This window comes from Trichechus manatus, unplaced genomic scaffold (assembly GCF_000243295.1).
Source record: "Trichechus manatus latirostris isolate Lorelei unplaced genomic scaffold, TriManLat1.0 scaffold00214, whole genome shotgun sequence".
Lineage (NCBI taxonomy): Eukaryota > Metazoa > Chordata > Mammalia > Sirenia > Trichechidae > Trichechus > Trichechus manatus.
In genome coordinates this window covers 3,512,252-3,522,461 of record NW_004444150.1, presented here as the reverse complement: position 1 = coordinate 3,522,461, position 10,210 = coordinate 3,512,252, and the positions used below count along the sequence as shown (strand labels likewise).

The 10,210-nt window shown below is 44.0% G+C and overlaps 1 long non-coding RNA gene across 2 annotated transcripts in view; it reads left to right on the top strand.

Annotated features, from left to right (window-relative positions):
• LOC111822806 (uncharacterized) overlaps positions 1 to 6,097 on the top strand; it is a 37,075-nt gene extending 30,978 nt beyond the window's left edge. The window contains exons 3-5 of one of the 2 annotated variants that reach the window (XR_002825918.1): positions 2,588 to 2,734; positions 5,289 to 5,445; positions 5,969 to 6,097. This is a non-coding gene — a long non-coding RNA (uncharacterized LOC111822806). Of the gene's footprint in view, positions 1 to 2,587; positions 2,735 to 5,288; positions 5,481 to 5,968 lie in introns of those variants that run through there. The other variant, XR_002825917.1, reaches the window with a different exon arrangement.
• Positions 6,098 to 10,210: the final 4,113 nt, after the last annotated feature.

The following is a 10,210-nucleotide window of genomic DNA, read 5'->3' as shown; positions in this document are numbered from 1 at the left end:
TTGTACTGTCCAAAAATTTTTTCCCAGTCTGTAGGTTCTCTTTTTACTCTTTTGGCGAAGTCTTTTGAAGAGCGTAAGTGTTTGATTTTTGGAAGATGCCCGTTATCTAGCTTATCTTCTGGAGTTTGTGCGTTGATGGTTATGGTTTGTATCCTGTTAATGCCACGTATTAAGGCCTCTAGCGTTGATCCTATTTTTTCTTCTATGAACTTTATGGTTTTGGGCTTCATATTTAGGTCTTTGATCCATTTTGAGATAACGTAAACATTTTCTTCTAACCTTCCTGATATCATCTCTTAGTAGCATCTCTTAATCATAAACTTTAATGCAGCCGACAGATGTAATTTTATGTTTGAACTTGAAATTATTACTTTGATTTCCCTAATGATAGTTATTAAAAGCATTGGAGCACTTTACACGTGTTAGGCGTGTGCATTTGTTAATAAAACCAGGGTTAAAAAAGTGGAGAAGGCCTGTGCGAATCCACTGCTTTTTGAAATACAGATTCTGAATATTGTTTTCAAAGGATTGCTTTAATGGCATGCTACAATCTCTGCTCATTATCTTAAATTCACTTGCGGGTCATTTGTTCTTAACTGCTTAAAAAAAAAAAAAAAGTGAGTGTGCACCATGGTTTTGCTTCAAAGGAAATCAGGTGCAATTGTTCCTAATGAGGGCTTATTTGAAAATGAAAGCTCCGAGAAAATCGCACGCCTAATTTTCAATGCTTCGAGCGTTACAGATGTTGACACTGTGGTGAAACAGAGCTTCTGCCTAGCAGTTAGAGATGAGACTGGAGATGTACCTGTGCTATACTGAATTCTGTCCTCTAGCAAAAACATTTTATAATGATGTCCTGGTACCAGTGGTGACACTTGGGTTGGTGTCACCCCCCCCATACTGATTACCACAACATTAATGCTAAAACACCAAAAAAAATTGCCAAAATCAGTGACTGTAAAAACACCAGTAGCAATAATGAAAACAACAGCGCGTGCTTGTAGCGCGTGCCGACGGAAACCAAGTGGTTCGAAGTGACATTGTCATTGGGCAATAATGACAGCTCTGACCTGAGTGCATGAGAAAGTTCATAAAGTAAATTAGCGTAGAGTTTTAGCCTTGTAGGTAGATTAGTACATGTAACCTGGGCTTAGGAAACATGTTTTTGTTGTTATAACTGACTACAAGGAGATCTTTATAAAATAATAAATTTCTGCAGAAACACGGCACGAAAATTTTGCAGACAGCCATTTTGGTGTTACCCCCTCTGACAGCATCACCAGTGCGGTCTGCACCCCCCTGGTGATATCACTGCCTGGTATATTTATATTAATACAACATAGGAAACATGGTTCTCCCGTACTTGGAACAAACTTAAAGCAAAATTCCAGCAAAAGCTCCAGAGCTATTTCTAAAGTTGTAAAGTATGTTGTTGTTTCTTTTTAATTCCCCAGCAAAATAGGACCTAAGATTTCAGGAATAATAGAACATATTATGACTATTTTATGTATAGAGAAAAACAGACCATGGAAGGGAGCTGCTAGCTTATTGTGAAGGACCAGAAAGCATATGAAAAGAATGCTGAACTTACTAGCAACTTTAAAATTGCAGAAAAAAAAAAAAGGTGCCAATTTTGTCATCTAGGTTTATCCAAGTTGAAGAGAATGATATTATCTAGGGCTGACGTGGATGTGGAGCACCAGTCACACTGTTTGGAATGCTGACGGATGCAGACTTTCACAAGGATGGTGTCTTCATCAGAAGCCTTGAAGTCCATATCCTCTGATCTAGCAACTCCATCTCTGGGAATATAGTCTAAGGAGATATTTGGGCCAGGGGACAAAAGCTACAGGTCAAGGATATTCATTGTAGCATTGTTTATAATGTAAAAAATTGGAAACACCAGTAATATTCATTAGTAGGTAATTAAATTGTGATTCTTTTATACAGTGAATACCTTGTAGCTATGTGGAGTGATACTGTCTAGGAAAAGCCTGCATGGTGCAGGGAGTTAGCAACTAGTAGGTGTAATATGGCCTCATTTATGGCTAAAAAATGTGTGTGCACTGAGACTTAGTGGATATGTATAACAAAATGCTAACTGGATTATAGATGGCAGGAAATCTTGATTTTGTTCTTTGTTGATATTTTTAAATATAAGAAATATGCACATGTATTTCTTATAAGTGAAAAAAAAATTAAAGTTTTTAAATGTATCTAGAATTAGGAGGCCTGTTGCTACAATAGTTCAGCACTTGGCTGCTCACTGAAAAGTTCATGGTTTGAACCCACCCACGAGCTCTGCTGGAGAAAGACCTGGCAATCTGCTCCTGTAAAGATTACAGCCTAGAAAACTCTATTGGGCAGTTTACTCTTCACATGAGGTTGCTATGAGTCTAAATTGACTCCACGGCACCTAACAGCAACACCTTTGACTTCACACTTCTGCTTTTATCTGTCCCACAGCTATAATTGCATGAGCGTGCAAGGATGTATGTTAAATAATGTTCACTGCAGCATTGTTAAAAGCAGTAAAAATGAGTGAATAAATGAGTGAATAACCTATCTACCTATTCCCTATTGTCAGGAATTTAAGTAAGAAGGTCATCGTATAGCCATGCTTCATAGCCGTTGAAATTGAACATGTAAATCTGTTCATTGATATGGGAAAGATGGTCACAACATATAACATGGAAAAGGCAGATGAACAAGCCTGCTGAGTGTGTGTAGACAGGTAGGTAGGTATGTAGATAAATAAAAGTCTGGAATGTTATACACGACAATGTCAATACTAATTATTTCTGGGCCATGAGATTTCTGGATAAAGTTCCAACTTTTTCTATGTGTCTGTATTTTTTTAAACTTTGTACAGTGAATGAAACTTATTTTATTACTAATAAAAGTAAAACTTGACAAAACTAGAGATCAAAAAGGAGCCCTGGAGGCACAAAAGTTAAATGCTCAGCTGTTAACCGAAAGGTCAGCAATTCAAACCCACCAGGCGGCTCCACCTGAGAAAGACCTGGTGATCTGCTTGCTAGGCTTAAAGATTACAGCCTGGGAAACGCTCTGGGGCCGTTCTACTCCGTCCTACAGGGTTGCTGTGAGTCGGAATGGACCCAATGGCACCCGACAACAACATAATGATCGCGTATGTAGGAAGTAGAGAATCAACTGAAAAATTATCAGAAACAAAAGACGTCAGTAACATGGGTGGCTAGTTATAACTGGGGTGGTGCCGGAGGTGGGAGGAGAAGGAACACTGGATACATTCATAATCCACTAGGAAAAGTTTCAAGGCATCAGTGCTGTGCCCGGTCATTATCACCCACCAGGCTTCCTATTCACAGGACGTACACCTCGCCCTCCGCCAGGCACCGCAGCTCACTTGTTTACCTATAAGACATGGGTGCTCCCTTCTCTTACGGATCATGAGGCCAGAGACAGGGTTCGGATATAAATAAAAATGACAGAGGACTTTATGGGAAGAGGGATCATCAAGTGGCCAAAGAGGAAGAACAGTCTTGGGGAAAGAGGACCGAGACTATAATGAGATAAAAGAATGGCTTTCAAGCTGGCGCCTCAGAGCGGAAGCCAGCCCAAACCCTTTTTTGGTTGTCATTAGTCGCTGTTCCAACTCATGGGGACCTTATGTAAAACAGATTAAAACTTTGCCCAATCCAGCGCCATTTTTATGATGGTTGGTATGGTTGAGCCCATTGTTGTGACCCTTGTGTCAGTCCATCTCCATGAGAGTTTCTCTCGTTTTCACTGACGATCTGCTTTACCAAACAAGATGTCCTTTCTAGCTCTGGGTCTTTCCTGATGACGTGTGTCCAAGGTAGGTGAGTGAAATCTTGTACCTGCTATGTTAGCTTTTTAAGTTTTTTAAATAATCTATCATTTACAAATTGCCAGAGCTCCCATTTTAAAAAATCTGGATTTTCAACCTCTCTTGAAACACTGGAAGATCTGGCAATGCACAACACCCTTTCCTGTGAGGGCGGCGGTTGGCCGGAACTAAGCAGCACCTACTCGCCACCTTTAGACGCCGGAGGGCGCTCCAGCTGCTGAGAGCGGGTGCGCTTCCTTCTGGTGCCCGTCACTTCTTCACTTATCTGTCTGCCCTTGGAGGTATTTCATTCGGGACCCCGCTGTTGATACTAAGTTACAGCTATTGGGCAAACTTGCTTGACCTTCTCAGGAAAAGTGATGGAAGTGTCTGAACAAGTTATGAAAAATTTGCTTCATCAAATGCACAACTTGTTTATAGCCAATCACCACCACCGCCAGTTGCTGTCAAGCTGACTCCAAGTCATGGCGACTCCATGTGTGTCAGAGTAGAACTGTGCTCCATAGGGTTTTCAATGGCTGTGATCTTTCGGAAGCAGATGGCCAGGACTTTCTTCTGAGGCACCTATGGGTGGACTCTAACCTCTAGCCTTTTGGCTAGCAGCTGAACACGTTAACCATTTGCACTGCCCAGAGACTCCTTATATCCAATAATATATCCCTGTATATTGAAATGGAGCCCTGGTGGCGCAGTGGTTAAGTGATATGGCTGCTAACCGAAAAGCTGGCAGTTCAAATCCACCAGCCACTCCTTGGAAACCCTATGGGGCAGTTCTACTCTGTCCTCTAGGGTGGCTACGGGTCAGAGCCCTCGTGGTGCAGTGGTTAAGCATTCAGCTGCTAACCAAAGGGTCGAACCCACCAGATGCCCCGCAGGAGAAAGATGTGGCAGTCTGCTTCCATAAAGATATACACCCTTGGAAACCCCATGGGGCAGTTCTACTCTGTCCTTTAGGGTCACTATGAGTCAGAATCAGCTCAATGGCAGTGGGTTTGGATTTTGTTTATTTTTATATATTAAAATAGGGATTACATTAAAATATTTAATAAAATAAAAATTCCATTTTTAAAATTGACAAAAATTGTGTACATTTAAAATGAAAATAAAAGATTGAGGGCCATCTTTGTGGGGACGTGGCATCGTCTCCATCCCTCCACCCCTGCAACCCCCATCCTTCCTTCTGGGTACTACACCCCATGCAGAGTGCTTTGTGGCCCAGGGAAAGCCTTCTGTGCTTTGACGCATCGGTAAGATGAATCGAGCCTTTAGATTTTACATTTTCCAGAAGCAAGTTAAGTAGGAAGAAAATGGGACAGGCTTTCCCTGTCACTTTTGCTGTGCTTTTTCCCAGCTTATATTCTATGCCTGACTGCCAGGTCTGCTAGATGTTCTAGAAGTAGCAGTAGCGTTAATTGCATTTACCCTTTATTTTTAGTGAAAGAAGGTGGAAGTTCTTATACTTTTTCCACGATGGAGCAGATGAACATCAGGGCACTCTGAAACTCTGACTCGCTATCATTTATGATAAAAAGAGCTAATTTCCTCCGATTTGGCTGATCTAAAGCTAAAGGTTGTTTATGGACTTTAAATAAGTAAGTATAACCTATTACCATATTTTCACACAAGTAACGCAGGCCTTCTACATTTGTTTGCCAACTGCGCCCTCCCGCCTGCGAGATATTTTCATAAGCACGGCTATGCGAATTTTTTTTACACGCTGCTGTAAAAATTAGCATAGCACACTTATGAAAATACCTCTGAGGGAAGGGCACAGCAGGCAAACAAACTTAGAAAGCACCTGTTATTTGCGTAAAAACGTACTTGTGCCCTCCATTCCATCTCCTTGACCCCCTCCTGGACTGTGGGTCTCAGTGAGCCTTTCTTTGGTATCATCAGTTTTTCTTACCACTAGTCACTTCTTCTCAGGAAAGGAAAAAGTTTAAGAAAACCTTGTTTTTAAGAACCTTTAGAGGACTCATCTTGGTGCTGTTGTATTTCTTGCTTGCTGTCGTTTGAGTCCAGTGCTCAGCAGAGCACCTGGCACCCAGTCAGAGCTGGAAGAATGTTTTCTGAATTTGAATCAGCCAAGTTTCTCACCATCTACTTCCTGCGCAGCGTGTTGCAGTCAGATTTTATGCGCCCCCTTAGTCCCCCCAGCACCGTGATGACTGAGGTGCGCCTGACCGAAGCCATGGTGTTTTCCATCACCCCATATGCATGCGAAAGCTGAACAATGAAAATGGAAGATCAAAGAAGAATTGACGCCTTTGAATGATGGTGTTGGTGAAGAATATTGAGTATACCACGAACTGCCAGAAGAACAATCTGTCCTGGAAGAAGTACAGCCAGAATGCTCCTTAGAAGCGAGGATGGCATGACTACGTCTCACATATTTTGGACATGTTATCAGGAGGGACCAGTCCCTGAAGAAGGACATCATGCTTGGTAAAATAGAGGGTCAGCAAAAAAGAGGAGGACCCTCAATGAGAGGGATTGACACAGTGGCTGCAACAATGGGCTCAAGCATGACAACGATGTGAGGATGGTGCAGGACCAGGCAGTGTTTTGTTCTGTTGTATGTGGGGTCACTGTGAGTCAGAACCGACTCCATGGCACCTAACAACAACTCCTCCTCCATGGAAGGTGAGAATTCTATCCCTGAGTCACTACTGCCCCCCTTGAAATGGTTAGTACTTTAAGAAATCCTTCTGAGCTTTTTACTCTAGTAGTTCTCAACCTTTGAAGCACATCAGATTCACTTGGGGAATTTTGGAAAAAATAGAAATGCAAATACCCCACAAGGAAAGTATTAGTGCAAAAGACAAAAGGGCCACATAAACCAGAGACTCCGTCCGCCTGAGACCAGAAAAACTAGATGGTGCCCGGCTACCACCCTGACAGGGAACACAACAGAGACCCGGATGGACCAGCAGAAAGACAGGGTGCAGAACTCAAATTCTAGTAAGAAGACCAGACTTAATGGTCTGACTGAGACTGGAGGTATCCCAGAAAGCATGGCCCCTGGATTCTCTATCAGCCCAGAACTAAAACGATTTCCGAGGCCAGCGTTTCAGACAAGGATTGGACTGGACTGTAGGACGTAAAGTGATACTCGTGAGGAGTGTGCCTCTTAGCTCAAGTGGATACAAGAGACCAAAGGGGCAGCTTCTGTCCAGAGGTGAGATGGGAAGGCAGAGAGGGTTAGGAGCTGGTTGAATGGCCATGGGGAATCGGGTGGAAAGGAGGCGTGTGCTGTCGCAGAACGGGGTGAGCCATTAGGGTCACATAACAGTGTAAGTATAAAATTTTGTATGGGAGACTAACTTGAAATGTAAACTTCATTTAGACTACAACAATTAAAAAAAAAACAAAGAAATGCAAATACCCTTTCCCAGGCCTGTTGACTGGGAATCCCTTTGCTGGGGCTGCGTTGTGCTTCTTTTTAAAAATTCCACAGGTGATTCCGATGCCCAGTAAGGGCTGAGGACGAAAGGCCTGCACTGTGTTGCCCTATGTTAGAGTTAATAACGTGCAGCTTCCCATCTTCTGGTCTCCAACTTCCTGAGGGTCTTTTTCATCTTCATAATACCCTGTAAATCCAACCAGTTGCCATTGAGTCAACTCGGACTCACGGCGACCTTATGTGTGTTGTAGTAGAACTGTGCTCCACGGGGTTTTCAGTGGCTGAATTTTTTGAAAGTAGATCACCAGGCCTTTCTTCCGAGGCACCTTTCGGCAACTCAAATCTCCAACCTTTTGGTTAGCAGCTGAGCAGGTTAACCATTTGCGACACCCAGGGCCTCCATAATACCCTCTACAGAGCCTTAATTATAACAGATTCTAAATTTTTGTGGGATGAAGGGATTTGAAACCTCAGCGTTCTGGCAGAAAAACTTTTGCACCAGTATTTGAAGGCTTCGGCCTGAACTACATATGATTCCAGCGCTCCGTAAATATTGGGTGAGCAGCTGGCTAGGTGGTTGGCACCTAGGAAAGAGAAACGAGATAATAATCCAGTTAGATATCACGTGTTGGTCGTGGTTCCTAGGATCTGTTGGGAGGAACATGATGTGTCTGGCTGTGTTCTAAGGGCTTCACACACACTGTTGTTGCTGTTAGCTGCTGTAGAGCTGGCCTGTGACTCAAGGCAACCCCAGGCACAACTGAACGAACGCTGCCTGGTCCTGCGCCATCCCACGATCTTTTGCAGATCGGGCCATTGTGGAAGCTTTGCTGAAAACTGTTCAGCATCCTGGCAACACGCAAGCCGCCACGGACAGACTGGTGGTGGCTGCACGTGACGTGCAATTCATTCTCACAACAATAGTTGGATAAAGGGACTGTTAGCCCCACGTTTTAGATGAGGAAGCGGAGTCTCAGAGAGGGTAGGTAACTTGCTTCCTAGGTCGCACAGTTTGGAACCTACAGAGTCAGATTTAAACCCAGATTCTCTGACTTCTGAACACAAGTTCTTAAACTCTCTGCTGTAGCATTTTTCACCCAAAGTGGGTACAGCGTTAGCGTAATTTGGGGGACATTGTTGTTGTTAGTTGCTGTTGAGTTGGCTGTAACTCAGGGCAACCTTAGATATAATAGAAACGAGCCCTGGTGGCACAAAGGTTAAGCTTTAGGCTGCGAACTGAAAGGTTGGTGGTTCAAATCCACCCAGCAGCTCTGCCAGAGAAAAGACCTGGCCATCTGCTCTCGTAAAGATTAAAAACCAAAACCGAACCCATTGCCGTCAAATCAATTCTGACTCATAGCAATCCTATAGGACAGAGTACAACTACCCCCATAGGGTTTCCAAGGAGCACCTGGTGGATTTGAGCTGCCGACCTTTTAGTTAGCAGCCAAGCTCTTAACCATTGTGCCACCAGGGCTCCCTTGTAAAGATTACAGCCCAGAAAACCCTATGGGGCACTTGTGCTCTGTCACATGGGGTTGCTGTGAGTCAGAATCGACCTGCCCGTTCCATGCTTATCTCCATGATACGCGTGAGCCCACTGTGGAGGCTGTTGGGTTGGGGGGACATGAGGGTCCTTCCACTCTGCCCTACTTTTCAGCCTCTCTTCCTCTCTACAGCTTGCCTGCCTGCCCTCCTACCCTCTCTCCAATATTTGAGCACCAACTAGGATCCAGCACTGGGGTTCCAGAATAAATGACACAGTGCCCTCCCTCAGAGAGCAGAGAAGGGGAACAGGATTACCATAACCGTCTTAAATGGGAGGGCACTTTGCTACAGGTGCATGGGGGCACAGACGATAGATTGATCCATTTACTGTGGTGGCGGCCACCAGGACAGTCTTCCCCGAGGAAGGGACAACTGAGCGTAAGGAGGAGGTGGTAGGCAGAGGTGAGAAAGGGCGTTCTGAATAAAGGGAATAGTGTCTGTAAAGTCACAGTGGTGGGACAGCGTAGGAAGCCACTGGGAAACCCTACGTCGTTTATTGTGGCTGGAATGTGGAGGGGATGGTGGGATAGTGCCAGATGAGGCTGGAGTTGTGGGCAGAGAACAGAACATGGAGGGTTTTATCTGCTATACTCAGGAGTTTAGATTTCGTGTTCAGACGGTGGGGTGGTGGCGGTGGGGTGGTTAACAAGAGGAAAGGCGTGCACTTTGATGAGATTATTTTATGGGATTCACTCTGGTGACGTTATGGAAGTTGAGTAGGACTGGAGCCATTTTAACAGGACTGAGACTCTACTGAAGCTATTGCGGTACGTGGGGGTAGAGAGAGAATGCTTTAGTAAATAGGGGTGGAAACGAAGAGAAGGATATTTAATGTTAAGCAGATAGAATTGAAGAGACTCAGTGATGGTTTTGCATGTGAAAGCTGGACAATGAATAAGGAAGACTGAAGAAGAATGGACACCTTTGAATTGTGGTGTTAGAGAAGAATGTTGAATATCCCATGGACTGCCAAAAGGGTGAACACATCTGTCTTGGAAGAAGTGCAACCAGAATGCTCCCTAGAAGCAAGGATGGCGAGACTGCGTCTCACATACTGTGGATATGTTATCAGGATGGATTGGTCCCTGGAGAAGGACATCATGCTTGATAAAATAAAAAAAGTGAAAAAGAGGAAGACCCTCAAGGAGGTAGATGGACACAGTGGCTGCAGCTATGGGCTCAAGCCTAACAACGATTGTGAGGCTGGTGCAGGACCAGGCAGTGTCTCGTTCTGTTGTACATAGGGTCACTGTGAGTTGGAACTGACTCAACAGCACCTAACAATAACAGTGATGGTTTAAGGAGCCCCTGTTAAACTCTCGACTGCTAACCAAAATGTTAGTGGTTTGAACTACCCAGTGGCTCTGTGGGAGAAAGACCTGTTGATGTGCTCCCATAAAGACTAC